The sequence below is a fragment of the Salmo salar genome, chromosome ssa17 (assembly GCF_905237065.1).
Source record: "Salmo salar chromosome ssa17, Ssal_v3.1, whole genome shotgun sequence".
NCBI lineage: Eukaryota > Metazoa > Chordata > Actinopteri > Salmoniformes > Salmonidae > Salmo > Salmo salar.
In genome coordinates, this window is record NC_059458.1 from 36,692,873 (window position 1) to 36,710,686 (window position 17,814).

Here is a 17,814-nt window from a genome sequence, read left to right on the forward strand (position 1 = left end):
CGCTGTTTAAGGCTCTAGTCTCCAACATTAGAAAGTACCTGCTGCATTTACCTCAGCGTTCAGCCTGACATGTTTGACCAAGCCTGTCAACAGTGCACTGCTCTTTTCGTCAATGTGACTTGGATTGAATCCCAGCGTTAATTATCTGACAGTATATTGAAACCTAATGACACAACATCCTCTGTAGAAAGCAGGGTAATGTTAACATTAAGTCTTGGTCTTTCTTCATTATTCTTATTATGTTCAAACACCAGGCCTGGTCCCAGAAATAGACCTCCCCTCCCCTCCCCTTTTGTCTCCTCTCCTCTCCTCTCCTCTCCTCTCCTCTCCTCTCCTCTCCTCTCCTCTCCTCTCCTCTCCTCTCCTCTCCTCTCCTCTCCTCTCCTCTCCTCTCCTCTCCTCTCTGTGTTCTAGAGTCTAGTGAGGGCAGAGATTAGAAAGAGAATATAAATTCACAACACTTCTCGCTCTTACTCTCTCTCTCTCTCTCTGACACTGAGGAATGTAGTTAGTTCCCTATATATAGTGTCAAAAGTAGGGCTCAATATAGGGAATAGGGTGCCATTTGCGACGCAGCAAAGAGAAGGATGTAAACTTTAAAAATGGAACTTCAACGTTTCTCAAGTTTGTTTAGTTGTTAAAGTGTTTTGTTTGACAAGTTTGTTTAGCTTGTTAAAGTGTTTTGTTTGCTGTGTGTTGGTTGAATAGACTATATACGTACATTTAATTAACCGTAACCATGTAAATTTGAAAGAAGAAAATTGTTGTGTCTCCTTCGTTGCTGGATTTCTTTACCTGGTTAATGGTAATTGGAAACGTGGTTGGATCTACCTAAACCCTGACCCCACACACCGTGACCCCACATATCCGTGACCCCACACACCCTGACCCCACACACCGTGACCCCACATATCCGTGACCCCACACAACCTGACCCCACACACCGTGACCCCACACACCGTGACCCCACACACCGTGACCCCACATATCCGTGACCCCACATATCCGTGACCCCACACAACCTGACCCAACACACCATGACCCCACACACCCTGACCCCACACACCCTGACCCCACACACCCTGACCCCACACACCGTGACCCCACACACCCTGACCCCACACACCGTGACCCCACACACCGTGACCCCACACACCGTAACCCCACATATCCGTGACCCCACACAACCTGACCCAACACACCGTGACCCCACACACCCTGACCCCACACACCCTGACCCCACACACCGTGACCCCACATATCCGTGACCCCACACACCGTGACCCCACATATCCGTGACCCCACACAACCTGACCCCACACACCGTGACCCCACACACCCTGACCCCACACACCGTGACCCCACACACCGTGACCCTACACACCGTGACCCCACACACCGTGACCCCAAACGTCGTGACCCCACACACCCGTGACCCCACAGACCCTGACCCCACAGACCCTGACCCCACACACCGTGACCCCACACACCGTGATCCCACACACCGTGACCCCACACACCGTGACCCCGTGACCCCGCACACTGTTCATTCTACATTACTTAAGTTTCCTCAACTTCATAAACCTCCAAATTCATATTCAGATTTTGTCTCAACCACCTGCTCCCCCTCCTTCCTCCCTCTCTCTCCCATCCATTCTCCTCCCGCCCTCGCTGGTCCCAGAAATAGACCTCCCCTCCCTTTTTGTCCCCTCTCCTCTCCTCTCTTCTCCTCATCCCCCTCTCCTCTCGTCCCCTCTTGTCCCCTCGCCTTACCCTCTCTCCTCTCCTCTCCTCTCCTCTCCTCTCCTCTCCTGTCCTGTCCTGTCCTGTCCGTGTTCTAGAGTCTAGTGAGGGCAGAGATCAGAAAGACAATATAAATTCACAACACTTCTCGCTCTTACTCTCTCTCTCTCTCTGACACTGAGGAATGTAGTTAGTTCCCTATATATAGTGTCAAAAGTAGGGCACTATATAGGGAATAGGGTGCCATTTGCGACGCAGTTAAAGAGAAGGATGTAAATCCTCCCTCCCTCCCTCCCTCCCTCCTCCTCCTCAGTATCACCTTCTTCCTCCACTACATCACACACATCACTTCTACGCCAGGATTCTAAAACGTTTTTTTACTTCCTGAACTCTGAAAGCTGCTGTCACTGCAACGTGATTTATTTGTCTGCGATTGGTTAATTCTGCCTTCCATCCCCACACTGAGCGATACTCCCCCCCGTTGAGTTGACTACCTAACCTTGCCCACTGAAGGACACGCTGAGGATGTAATGCTGTCTACCTGGAATAGTCTCTCACTGGGTATGTCCCAAATGGCCCCCTAATCCCTATATAGTTCACTGTATAGGGACTCTGACCAGAGCCATATGGGAATACCTATTGGCCCTGGTCAATAGTAGTGCACTATATAGGGATTATGAATACAGCCCTATGGAAATCCCTATTGGCACTAGTGTATATAGGGAATAGGGTGCCGTCTGGGAATGAGCCACAGAGATTGATTGCTTCTTCAGACTTCCTCTCTCCTCTTCTCTCCTCTCTCCTCTTCTCTCCTCCTCTCTCTTCTTCTCTCCTCCCCTCCTCCTCTCCTCTCTCCTCTTCTCTTCTCTCCTCCTCTCCTCATCTCTCCTCCCCTCCTCCTCTCTCCTCTTCTCTCCTCCCCTCCTCTCTCCTCTTCTCTCCTCCCCTCCTCCTCTCTCCTCTTCTCTCCTCCTCTTCCCTCCTCTCTCCTCTTCTCTCCTCCCCTCCTCCTCTCTCCTCTTCTCTCCTCCCCTCCTCCTTTCTCCCCTTCTCTCTTCCCCCCTCCTCTCTCCTCTTCTCTCCTTCCCTCCTCCTCTCTCCTCCCCTCCTCTTCTCTCCTCCCCTCCTCCTCTCTCCTCTTCTCTCCTCCCCTCCTCTCTCCTCCTCTCTCCTCCCTCCTCCTTTCTCTTCTTCTCTCCTCCCCTCCTCCTCTCTCCTCTTCTCTCCTCCCCTCCTCCTCTTCTCTCCTCTTCTCTCCTCCTCTCCCTCGCTTCTGTCTGAGCAAACACTTGAGCTGTTATTGCTCTGCTCATGTGTTGTACTGTGCTCCGCGGCAACGTGGCAGCCCACTGTTGATAGAGCTAACGTAAACGTGCAGAGGGAGGGAGGGAGGGAGGGAGGGAGGGAGGGAGGGAGGGAGGGAGAGAGAGAGAGAGGGAGAGAGCGAGAGAGAGAGAGAGAGAGACTGCTGCCTGTGCTGAGCTGAGCCACCCTCCAGTTGTGATGTTTGTATGGGATGGATAATGTAGTCTGAACAAGCAGGGGAAGTGTCTCTGCTACCGTATGGATCAATGATGGAGCTTCTCTACATGTACGTGTGAACCACTGGGAGAGACAGAGACCAGCTACAGCTGAATATTGGAACAGAACCTTGTTGATTGACTTGGATGATTTACTTATATTTTTCTCTCTCTCTGTGTGTGTGTGTGTGTGTGTGTGTGTGTGTGTGTGTGTGTGTGTGTGTGTGTGTGTGTGTGTGTGTGTGTGTGTGTGTATAACAGGATATTAATTGACTCACTAGGCCATTCCTACTATGCTGTGCCTTTTGGACTTTATAACTTTTGAAAAGAAAAGGTTTATTCTATCAGAAAAATGACATGTTTGACTCTCAGAAAAACATGTTGGTGAATCAAATCAAATCAAATTGTGTTGGGGATGTTTTTGCAGATGTTATTGTAGATGCAACGAAATGCTTGTGTGCAGTAATATCTAAAAATACAAAACAATACACACAAATCCCCCAAAAATACAATGTAAGAAATTAAGAAATATCAGGACGAGCAATGTTTGGAATCTGAGAGAGTCTCGTGAGTCAGTCTCACTGTTGTGCAGCATGGACCAGGAGAGACCTGAGTCTCGTGAGTCACTCTCACTGTTGTTCAGCATGGACCAGGAGAGACCTGAGTCTCGTGAGTCACTCTCACTGTTGTGCAGCATGGACCAGGAGAGACCTGAGTCTCGTGAGTCAGTCTCACTGTTGTGCAGCATGGACCAGGAGAGACCTGAGTCTCGTGAGTCAGTCTCACTGTTGTGCAGCATGGACCAGGAGAGACCTGAGTCTCGTGAGTCACTCTCACTGTTGTGCAGCATGGACCAGGAGAGACCTGAGTCTTGAGTCTCTCACTGTTGTGCAGCATGGACCAGGAGAGACCTGAGTCTCGTGAGTCAGTCTCACTGTTGTGCAGCATGGACCAGGAGAGACCTGAGTCTCGTGAGTCAGTCTCACTATTGTGCAGCATGGACCAGGTGATCTAGTATGTAATTCACAACTAAATATTTACCAGCTGGATATCTTAGAACTATTAAGTTAACTGTCCAAAATGAGCTAAATACTCTGCAGTTGTGTATTTGGTTTGCTAAGCTAGTAGCTAGTTAGCTAAGTGGTTAGCTTGTTGCTTCTCTTGGGAACAGCAGAGAATTCCATCCTGGATCAAGACCCTTGCTCTCTAATATTTGTTTTGTCCGTGCAGAAAACTGTCAGTAGCCTTTCTGAGTTATTTGTGTAACTTTATGAGCTGGGATGTCTGTCCTGCAAATGGTTTACGTCAGAGACCCTTATAATCTTTTTTTTTTTAGCATTGCTAACCTTCGGATTACAGATGCTCAGTGAGGTATTTTGTGTTTAAAATTAGCACCCCTTGTGTTCAGTGCTGGTAATACCATATACCCCAGGATGAAGGTATGACAATCTGGATACCACCCAAGCCTACTCAGCAATGAGGAAACATCTAGAGTCAGAGACCTACATGTATCTTACTAACAGCCGTTGGTCTCATTCCAAAGAGGACAAGTAAATCCCTATTCTCCCCTCATGGGGTAATCCCTATTCTCCCCTCATGGGGTAATCCCTATTCTCCCCTCATGGGGTAATCACTATTCTCCCCTCATGGGGTAATCACTATTCTCCCCTCATGGGGTAATCACTATTCTCCCCTCATGGGGTAATCACTATTTTCCCCTCATGGGGTAATCGCTATTCTCCCCTCATGGGGTAGTCCCTATTCTCCCCTCATGGGGTAATCGCTATTCTCCCCTCATGGGGTAATCCCTATTCTCCCCTCATTGGTAATCCCTATTTTCCTCTCATGGGGTAATCCCTATTCTCCCCTCATGGGGTAATCCCTATTTTCCTCTCATGGGGTAATCCCTATTTTCCTCTCATGGGGTAATCACTATTCTCCCCTCATGGGGGTAATCCCTATTCTCCCCTCATGGGGGTAATCCCTATTCTCCCCTCATGGGGTAATCACTATTCTCCCCACGTCCTGGCCAGTATAAGGGTTAATTGTTATTGTAGTTTGGTCAGGACGTGGCAGAGGGTATTTGTTTTATGTGGTTCGGGGTGGTGTGTTTGTTGAAGGGCGTTTGATTTATTATTTCCGGGTTTTGGTTTATGTTCTATGTTTAGGTATTTCTATGTTTAGTCGAGTGAGTGTATTTCTATGTTAGGTTAATGGGGGGTTGGGACTCTCAATTGGAGGCAGGTGCTTCCTCATTGCCTCTGATTGAGAGTCCTATATATGGGTAATTGTTTGGTGTAGGTTTTGTGGGAGATTGTTTCTTGTCTAGCGTGTGTGAGCCTGAGAAGACTGTTTCGTTGAGCATGAGTTCGTTTTGTTATTTTGGTGTTCATTTTGGAGTTAATAAAAGTTCAAGATGAGCAACCACATACCTGCTGCATTTTGGTCCTCCTTTCCCAATGACAACTGTGACATTTCCCCCCTCATGGTGTAATCTCTATTCTCCCCTCATGGGGTAATCCCTATTCTCCCCTCATGGGGTAATCCCTATTCTCCCCTCATGAGGTAATCCCTATTCTCCCCTCATGGGGTAATCACTATTCTCCCCTCTTGGGGTAATCACTATTCTCCCCTCATTGGGTAATCCCTGTTTTCCCCTCTTGGGGTAATCCCTATTCTCCCCTCTTGGGGTAATCCCTATTCTCCCCTCTTGGGGTAATCCCTATTCTCCCCTCTTGGGGTAATCCCTATTCTCCCCTCTTGGGGTAATCCCTATTCTCCCCTCTTGGGGTAATCCCTATTCTCCCCTCATGGGGTAATCACTGTACAGATTTTCTCCAAACTAGTCCCATAATCCTTTTTAAAGTAAGTGCAAATACATTACAATAAATTACAAAAGCTACTTCGAAATATCCGATTATTTCACCTTTATTTAACCAGGTAGAACAGTTGAGAACAAGTTCTCATTTACAACTGAGACCTGGCCAAGATAAAGCAAAGCAGTGCGACACAAACAACAACACAGAGTTACACATGGAATAAACAAACGTACAGTCAATAACACAATAGGGGGAAAAAAAGTCTATATACAGTGTGTGCAAATGGCGTGAGGAGGTAGGCAATAAATAGATAGGTTGCTGTTTCTGCACACTCAAGCGTACCTAAAGTATTTGTGATAATTTCACAAATGATTTCAAATAGTGTATGAACATAGTGTATGAACCCATGTGTGGTTGGAGAGAAGAGGAGAGGACATTGTAATTCATAATACCCCCCTCTCCTCACCACACGGCCTCACCTCAAGGTCATGGCGCTGTGAGTGGAATGCTCATGGGGAAGTTTGGGCTCACTTCCACCACTCCCAAATAAATGACAAAAGACATGGCTTCTCAACGTTCTACCAGTGCCCCGGTCCGCCTGTTGTTCCCGACAAATTACGATAGAGGTCTGGTCTGAGAACGCTGCTGTCCTATTCAGCCTGTCTATGTTATTATGGCTTTCTGTCTCACTGTCTGACAGTCAAATACGTTTTACCAACGTGGGTTTTTAGAAACACTTTCCATGTTCACATTTGTCTGATGAGTGAGATGTAGGGAGAGGAAACAGTCCCCTGACCTTGGTGAGTTGACTAGTTTTAACTAGCTAGCATGCTGTTCTTTAGTCCAAAACTCCTAGAATATATCTCTCTCTCTCTCTCTCTTTCTCTCTCCCTCTCGTGCTCTGTCTCTCTCTCGCTCCCTCTCGCCCTCTCTCTCTCTCTCTCTCTGTCTCTCTCGCTCCCTCTCGTGCTCTGTCTCTCGCTCTGTCTCTCTCTCGCTCCCTCTCACGCTCTGTCTCTCTCTCTCTCTCGTGCTCTGTCTCTCTCGCTCTCTCTGTCTCTCTCTCGCTCCCTCTTGCCCTCTGTCTCTCTCTCTCTCTCTGTCTCTCTCTCGCTCGCTCTCTCTCTCTCTCTCTCTCTGTCTCTCTCGCTCCCTCTCACGCTCTGTCTCTCTCTCTCTCTCCCTCTCGTGCTCTGTCTCTCTCGCTCTCTCTGTCTCTCTCTCGCTCCCTCTCGCCCTCTGTCTCTCTCTCGCTCGCTCTCTCTCTCTCTCTCTCTCTCTCTCCCTCTCGCCCTCTGTCTCTCTCTCGCTCGCTCTCTCTCTGTCTCGCTCTCTCTCTGTCTCTCTCTCTGTTTCTCAAATTCAAATTCAAGCTGTCCCTCCCTCTCTCTTTTTATCTCTCTCTCTCCCTCTCTCTCAAAACAAAAACGCACAAAAACATATCTCTTGATTGTCTCACTTAACAGCCTGCAGTGAAGTTTGTTTTTCCAGTACTGAAGCTCTCTGGATGTGCATATGATATGACCATAACAAATTGATGCTGTTTACTCCTCATACATTATTTGTCAGGGTTGTGTAGTTTCTTACTCCACAGTTTTATCTGTCAGATTACTGTTCTGGTTTATGGAAAGGAAGATCTATGTTTTTATCTGTCAGATTACTGTTCTGGTTTAGGAAGGGAAGATCTATGTTTATCTGTCAGATTACTGTTCTGGTTTATGGAAAGGAAGATCTATGTTTTTATCTGTCAGATTACTGTTCTGGTTTAGGAAAGGAAGATCTATGTTTTTATCTGTCAGATTACTGTTCTGGTTTATGGAAAGGAAGATCTATGTTTTTATCTGTCAGATTACTGTTCTGGTTTATGGAAAGGAAGATCTATGTTTTTATCTGTCAGATTACTGTTCTGGTTTATGGAAAGTAAGATCTATGTTTTTATCTGTCAGATTACTGTTCTGGTTTATGGAAAGGAAGATCTATGTTTTTATCTGTCAGATTACTGTTCTGATTTAGGAAAGGAAGATCTATGTTTTATCTGTCAGATTACTGTTCTGGTTTAGGAAAGGAAGATCTATGTTTTATCTTTTAGATGAGAACACAAATTGCTAAAGGGCATGGTGGTAGGAGTGCAGTGCCTAAAATGTCCACTAGGGGACAGAACCTTTCCAAATGTTTACAGTGTTTATCTTCTCTGACTGACTGCATGTCATCACACCGAGTTGAGCTGCCTCTCCTCTCCCCTCCTTCCCTCCCTCCCCCTGTCCTCTCCTCCCTCCCTTCCTTACTCCCTTCCTCCCTCCCCCTGCCCTCCCCTCTCCTCCTCTCCCTTCCCTTCCCTAACCCCCCTCTGCCCCCCCGTCCCCCCCCGTCCCCCGTCCCCCCCATCCTCGCCCTCTCCTCTCACTGTCAGAAAACACTTCCACAAGAAGCCAAGATGGTTAGTTAATTAGATTCTTCTTACTGGCTAGGCATTGCAAATTCACACAGAGGCTAGAATTACAGATTTTAATTGCTGCTATGGAGGTGTTTTTCAAAATGAGAGAACCCCCACGCTTCTCCCTCCTCCTCCCAATGCATCAGGATATGAAAATAAACTTTCGAATTTTGGCCCTTGAAAACACTGCCCCCTTGTGTCTCTTTAACTCTCTCTCTCTATCCCAACTCTGTCTCCCTCTCTCATCCAGTGCCATTCATCTTCATAGTAATGTGCAAGGAGTGTGGTACCACATCAGCACGTCACTAAAACACACATGTACCCTCTCTCTCTCTCTCTCTCTCTCTCTCTCTCTCTCTCTTTCTCTCCCCTTTCTCTCTCTGAGATTGTTGGCAAAAACTCCATGTCAGCCAACATTAGGACATCACACAACCAGAATACCATGTCGAATTCGACCTTCTGTTTACCCCATCACACAAGCTCCAAATCTCTCTCTCTCTCACCCCTCTCTCATTATCTCTCTCTCAAATTCTAGCTGCTTTATTGACATGTAAAACATTGAGTTAATATCGACAAAGCAAAAATGTATACAATAAAGTATACAAAGTATACTGTAATAAAATAATAAATAATTATTAATTGAAATAATGATATAAAAAACGAATTATACAAATAAATAACTACTAGAAATAACAACAATAAAATGGTAACAGTGAATAGTAACAGGAAAAAATAATAATAAATAGGGAGGAATATGATAAATGAACATGCTACTATTATTACTACTACTACTACTATTATTACTACTACTACTACTACTACTACTACTACTATTATTACTATCACTACTACTACTATTATTACTATCACTACTACTACTATTATTATTATTAACACAACTACTATACTATATTATTACTACTACTACTATTATTATTATTAACACTACTACTATTATTATTATTAACACTATCACTACTACTACTATTATTACTATCACTACTACTACTACTATTATTAACACTACTACTATTATTAACACTCCTACTATTATTAACACTACTACTATTATTATTAACACTACTACTACTGCTATTATTAACACTACTACTACCAATGCTCTTATTATTTACACTACTACTACTACTACTACTACTACTACTACTACTATTATTAACACTACTACCACTACTACTATTATTACCACTACTACTACTACTACTACTATTATTAACACTACTACTACTACTACTACTATTATTAACACAACTACCACTACTACTACTATTATTATTACTACTACTACTAGTACTACTACTACTATTATTAACACTACTACTATTATTACCACTACTACTACTACTACTACTATTATTAACACTCCTACTGCTATTAGTAACACTACTACTACTACTATAACAACAATAAAATGGTAACAGTGAATAGTAACAGGAAAAAATAATAATAAATAGGGAGGAATATGATAAATGAACATGCTACTATTATTACTACTACTACTACTATTACTACTACTACTACTACTACTACTACTACTACTATTATTACTATCACTACTACTACTATTATTACTATCACTACTACTACTATTATTATTATTAACACAACTACTACTACTATATTATTATTATTAACACTACTACTATTATTATTATTAACACTATCACTACTACTACTATTATTACTATCACTACTACTACTATTATTACCACTACTACTACTACTACTACTAATTCTACTACTACTACTACTATCACTACTACTACTATTATTAACACTACTACTACTACTACTACTATTATTAACACAACTACCACTACTACTACTATTATTATTACTACTACTACTACTACTACTACTACTACTACTACTACTACTACTACTACTATTATTAACACTACTACTATTATTACCACTACTACTACTACTACTACTATTATTAACACTCCTACTGCTATTAGTAACACTACTACTACTACTATAACAACAATAAAATGGTAACAGTGAATAGTAACAGGAAAAAATAATAATAAATAGGGAGGAATATGATAAATGAACATGCTACTATTATTACTACTACTACTACTATTACTACTACTACTACTACTACTATTATTACTATCACTACTACTACTATTATTACTATCACTACTACTACTATTATTATTATTAACACAACTACTACTACTATATTATTATTATTAACACTACTACTATTATTATTATTAACACTATCACTACTACTACTATTATTACTATCACTACTACTACTATTATTACCACTACTACTACTACTACTACTAATTCTACTACTACTACTACTATCACTACTACTACTATTATTACCACTACTACTACTATTATTACCACTACCACTACTACTACCACTACTACTACCACTACTACTACCACTACTACTACTACTATTATTAACACTACTACTACTACTACTATTATTAACACTACTACTACTACTACTATTATTAACACTACTACTACTATTACTAACACTACTACTATTATTACCACTACTACTACTACTATTATTACCACTACTACTACTACTACTATTATTACTACTACTACTACTACTACAATTATTACTACTACTACTACTACTATTATTACTACTACCACTACTATTATTACTACTACTACTACTACTACTATTATTACTACTACTACTATTATTATTATTAACACTACTACTACTATTATTACTACTACTACTACTAGTAACACTACTACTACTACTATTATTATTAACACTACTACTACTATTATTAACACTACTACTACTACTACTACTACTACTATTAACACTACTACTATTATTAACACTACTACTACTACTAATATTATTAACAGTACTACTACTACTATTATTAACACTACTACTACTACTACTACTATTATTAACACTACTACTACTAACACTACTACTACTACTACTATCATTAACACTACTACTACTAACACTACCACTACTACTACTATTATTAACACTACTACTACTATTATTACCACTACTACTACTATTATTAACACTACTACTACTATTATTAACACTACTACTACTACTATTATTAACACTACTACTACTATTATTAATGCTCCTACTACTATTATTAACACTACTATTACTATTATTAACACTACTAACACTACTACTATTATTATTAACACTACTACTACTATTATTAACACTACTACTACTATTATTAACACTACTACTACTACTACTACTACTACTACTACTATTATTAACACTACTACTACTAACACTACTACTACTAACACTACTACTACTACTACTACTACTATTATTAACACTAATACTACTACTACTATTATTACTACTACTACTATTATTATTAACACTACTACTACTATTATTACTACTACTACTACTAATAACACTACTACTATTACTACTATTATTAACAGTACTACTACTATTATTAACACTACTACTACTACTACTACTATTATAACACTACTACTACTAACACTACTACTACTACTACTATTATTAACACTACTACTACTACTACTACTATTATTAACACTACTACTACTACTATTATTAACACTACTACTACTACTATTATTAACACTACTACTACTAATACTACTATTATTAACACTACTACTACTACTATTATTAACACTACTACTACTACTACTATTATTAACACTACTACTATTATTATTAACACTACTACTACTGCTATTATTATTATTAACACTACTACTACTATTATTACAACTACTACTACTATTATTACCACTACCACCACTACTACTACTATTATTATTACTACTACTACTACTACTAGTAACACTACTACTACTACTACTACTATTATTAACACTACTACTACTACTACTACTATTATTAACACTACTACTATTATTAACACTACTACTACTAATAATATTATTAACAGTACTACTACTACTATTATTAACACTACTACTACTACTACTATTATTAACACTACTACTACTAACACTACTACTACTACTACTACTATTATTAACACTACTACTACTATTATTACCACTACTACTACTATTATTACCACTACTACTACTATTATTACCACTACTACTACTATTATTACCACTACTACTACTATTATTAACACTACTACTACTATTATTACCACTACTACTACTACTATTATTAACACTACTACTACTATTATTAATACTACTAACACTACTACTATTATTATTAACACTACTACTACTATTATTAACACTACTACTACTATTATTAACACTACTACTACTACTACTACTACTACTACTACTACTACTATTATTAACACTACTACTACTAACACTACTACTACTACTACTACTACTACTATTATTAACACTAATACTACTACTACTACTACTATTATTACTACTACTACTATTATTATTATTGACACTACTACTACTATTATTACTACTACTACTACTAATAACACTACTACTACTACTACTATTATTAACAGTACTACTACTATTATTAACACTACTACTACTACTACTACTATTATAACACTACTACTACTACTACTACTATTATTAACACTACTACTACTACTATTATTAACACTACTACTATTACTACTACTATTATTAACACTACTACTACTACTACTACTATTATTAACACTACTACTATTATTAACACTCCTACTATTATTATTAACACTACTACTACTGCTATTATTATTATTAACACTACTACTACTATTATTACAACTACTACTACTATTATTACCACTACCACCACTACTACTACTATTATTATTACTACCACCACTACTACTACTATTATTATTACTACTACTACTACTACTACTAGTAACACTACTACTAATACTACTATTATTAACACTACTACTACTACTACTACTATTATTAACACTACTACTATTATTAACACTACTACTACTACTACTATTATTAACACTACTACTACTAACACTACTACTACTACTACTACTACTATTATTAACACTACTACTACTATTATTACAACTACTACTACTATTATTACCACTACTACTACTATTATTACCACTACTACTACTATTATTACCACTACTACTACTATTATTACCACTACTACGACTATTATTAACACTACTACTACTATTATTACCACTACTACTACTATTATTAACACTACTACTACTATTATTAACACTACTACTACTACTATTATTAACACTACTACTACTATTATTAATGCTCCTACTACTATTATTAACACTACTACTACTATTATTAATACTACTAACACTACTACTATTATTATTAACACTACTACTACTATTATTAACACTACTACTACTATTATTAACACTACTACTACTACTAACACTACTACTACTACTACTACTACTATTATTAACACTAATACTACTACTACTATTATTACTACTACTACTATTATTATTATTAACACTACTACTACTATTATTACTACTACTACTACTAATAACACTACTACTACTACTACTACTATTATTAACAGTACTACTACTATTATTAACACTACTACTACTACTACTACTACTACTACTATTATAACACTACTACTACTACTATTATTAACACTACTACTACTACTACTATTATTAACACTACTACTACTACTATTATTAACACTACTACTACTACTACTACTACTATTATTAACACTACTACTACTACTACTATTATTAACACTACTACTATTATTAACACTCCTACTATTATTAACACTACTACAATTATTATTAACACTACTACTACTGCTATTATTATTATTAACACTACTACTACCACTGCTCTTATTATTTACACTACTACTACTACTACTACTATTATTAACACTACTACCACTACTACTATTATTACCACTACTACTACTACTACTACTACTATTATTAACACTACTACTACTACTACTATTATTAACACAACTACCACTACTACTACTATTATTACCACTACTACTACTACTACTACTACTATTATTAACACTACTACCACTACTACTATTATTACCACTACTACTACTACTACTACTACTATTATTAACACTCCTACTACTATTAGTAACACTACTACTACTACTATTAACACTACTACTACTAATATTAACACTACTACTACTATTATTAACACTACTACTACAACTATTACCACCACTACTACTACTATTATTAACACTACTACCACTACTACTATTAACACTACTACTACTACTAATATTAACACTACTACTACTACTAATATTAACACTACTACTACTATTATTAACACTACTACTACTACTACTATTATTATTAACCCTACTACTACTACTACTATTATTACCACTACTACTACTATTATTACCACTACTACTACTATTATTACCACTACTACTACTATTATTAACACTACTACTACTATTATTAACACTACTACTATTAATATTAACACTACTACTACTACTATTATTAACAGTACTACTACTATTATTATTAACACTCCTACTACTATTATTAACACTACTACTACTACTACTACTACTATTATTAACACTCCTACTATTATTAACACTACTACTATTATTATTAACACTACCACTACTGCTATTATTATTATTAACACTACTACTACCACTGCTCTTATTATTTACACTACTACTACTACTACTACTACTACTACTACTACTACTACTACTACTACTACTATTATTAACACTACTACCACTACTACTATTATTATCACTACTACTACTATTATTACCACTACTACTACTACTACTATTATTAACACTCCTACTGCTATTAGTAACACTACTACTACTACTATTAACACTACTACTACTAATATTAACACTACTACTACTATTATTAACACTACTACTACTACTACTATTACCACCACTACTACTACTATTATTAACACTACTACTACTACTACTATTACCACCACTACTACTACTATTATTAACACTACTACCACTACTACTATTAACACTACTACTACTACTAATATTAACCCTACTACTACTATTATTAACACTACTACTACTACTACTATTATTAACCCTACTACTACTACTACTATTATTAACACTACTACTACTACTATTATTAACACTACCACTACTACTACTACTATTATTAACACTACTACTACTATTATTAACACTAGTACTACTATTATTATTAACACTCCTACTACTATTATTAACACTACTACTACTAATACTATTATTAACACTACTACTATTATTAACACTCCTACTATTATTAACACTACTACTATTATTATTAACACTACTACTACTGCTATTATTATTATTAACACTACTACTACCAATGCTCTTATTATTTACATTACTACTACTACTACTACTACTACTACTACTACTACTACTACTACTACTACTACTATTATTAACACTACTACCACTACTACTATTATTACCACTACTACTACTACTACTACTATTATTAACACTACTACTACTACTACTACTACTACTATTATTAACACAACTACCACTACTACTACTATTATTACTACTACTACTACTACTACTATTATTAACACTACTACTATTATTACCACTACTACTACTACTACTACTATTATTAACACTCCTACTGCTATTAGTAACACTACTACTACTACTATTAACACTACTACTACTAATATTAACACTACTACTACTATTATTAACACTACTACTACTACTATTACCACCACTACTACTACTATTATTAACCCTACTACTACTACTACTATTATTAACACTACTACTACTACTATTATTAACACTACTACTACTACTACTATTATTATTAACCCTACTACTACTACTATTATTAACACTACTACTACTACTATTATTAACACTACCACTACTACTACTACTATTATTAACACTACTACTACTATTATTAACACTACTACTACTATTATTAACACTAGTACTACTATTATTATTAACACTACTACTACTACTATTAACACTACTACTACTACTATTAACACTACTTCGAATATTATTAACACTACTACCATTATTAACACTACTACTACTATTAACACTAATACTACTACTACTATTATTAGCAATACTACTACTATTATTAACACTACTACTACTACTACAACTACTATTAAAACTACTACTACTATTATTAACACTAGTACTACTACTACTACTATTAACACTGCAACTACTATTAACACTACTACTACTACTACTACTATTAACACTACTACTAATAACACTACTACTACTATTATTACCACTAGGACTACTACTATTTTTAACACTACTGCTACTACTACTATTATTAACACTACTACAACTACTACTATTATTAAAACTACAACTACTGCTATTATTAGCACTACTTCTACTACTACTACTACTACTACTACTACTACTACTACTACTATTATTAACACTACTACTACTATTATTAACACTACTACTACTACTACTATTATTAACACTACTACTACTATTATTAACACTACTACTACTACTACTATTATTAACACTACTACTACTACTATTATTAACACTACTTCTACCACTACTATTATTAACACTACTACTACTAGTACTACTATTATTAAAACTACTACTACTACTACTATTATTAACACTCCTACTGCTATTAGTAACACTACTACTACTACTATTAACACTACTACTACTACTAATATTAACACTACTACTACTATTATTAACACTACTACTACTACTATTACCACCACTACTACTACTATTATTGACACTACCACTACTAATACTACTATTATTAACACTACTACTACTATTATTAACACTAGTACTACTACTACTATTATTAACACTACCACTACTACTACTACTATTACTAACACTACTACTATTATTATTAACACTAGTACTACTATTATTATTAACACTACTACTACTACTATTATTAACACTACTACTACTACTATTAACACTACTACTACTACTATTAACACTACTTCTACTATTATTAACACTACTACTATTATTAACACTACTACTACTATTATTAACACTAATACTACTACTACTATTATTAACACTACTACTACTATTATTAACACTACTACTACTACAACTACTATTAACACTACTACTACCATTATTAACACTAGTACTACTACTACTACTATTAACACTGCAACTACTATTAACACTACTACTAATTCTACTATTATTAACACTACTACTAATAACACTACTACTACTATTATT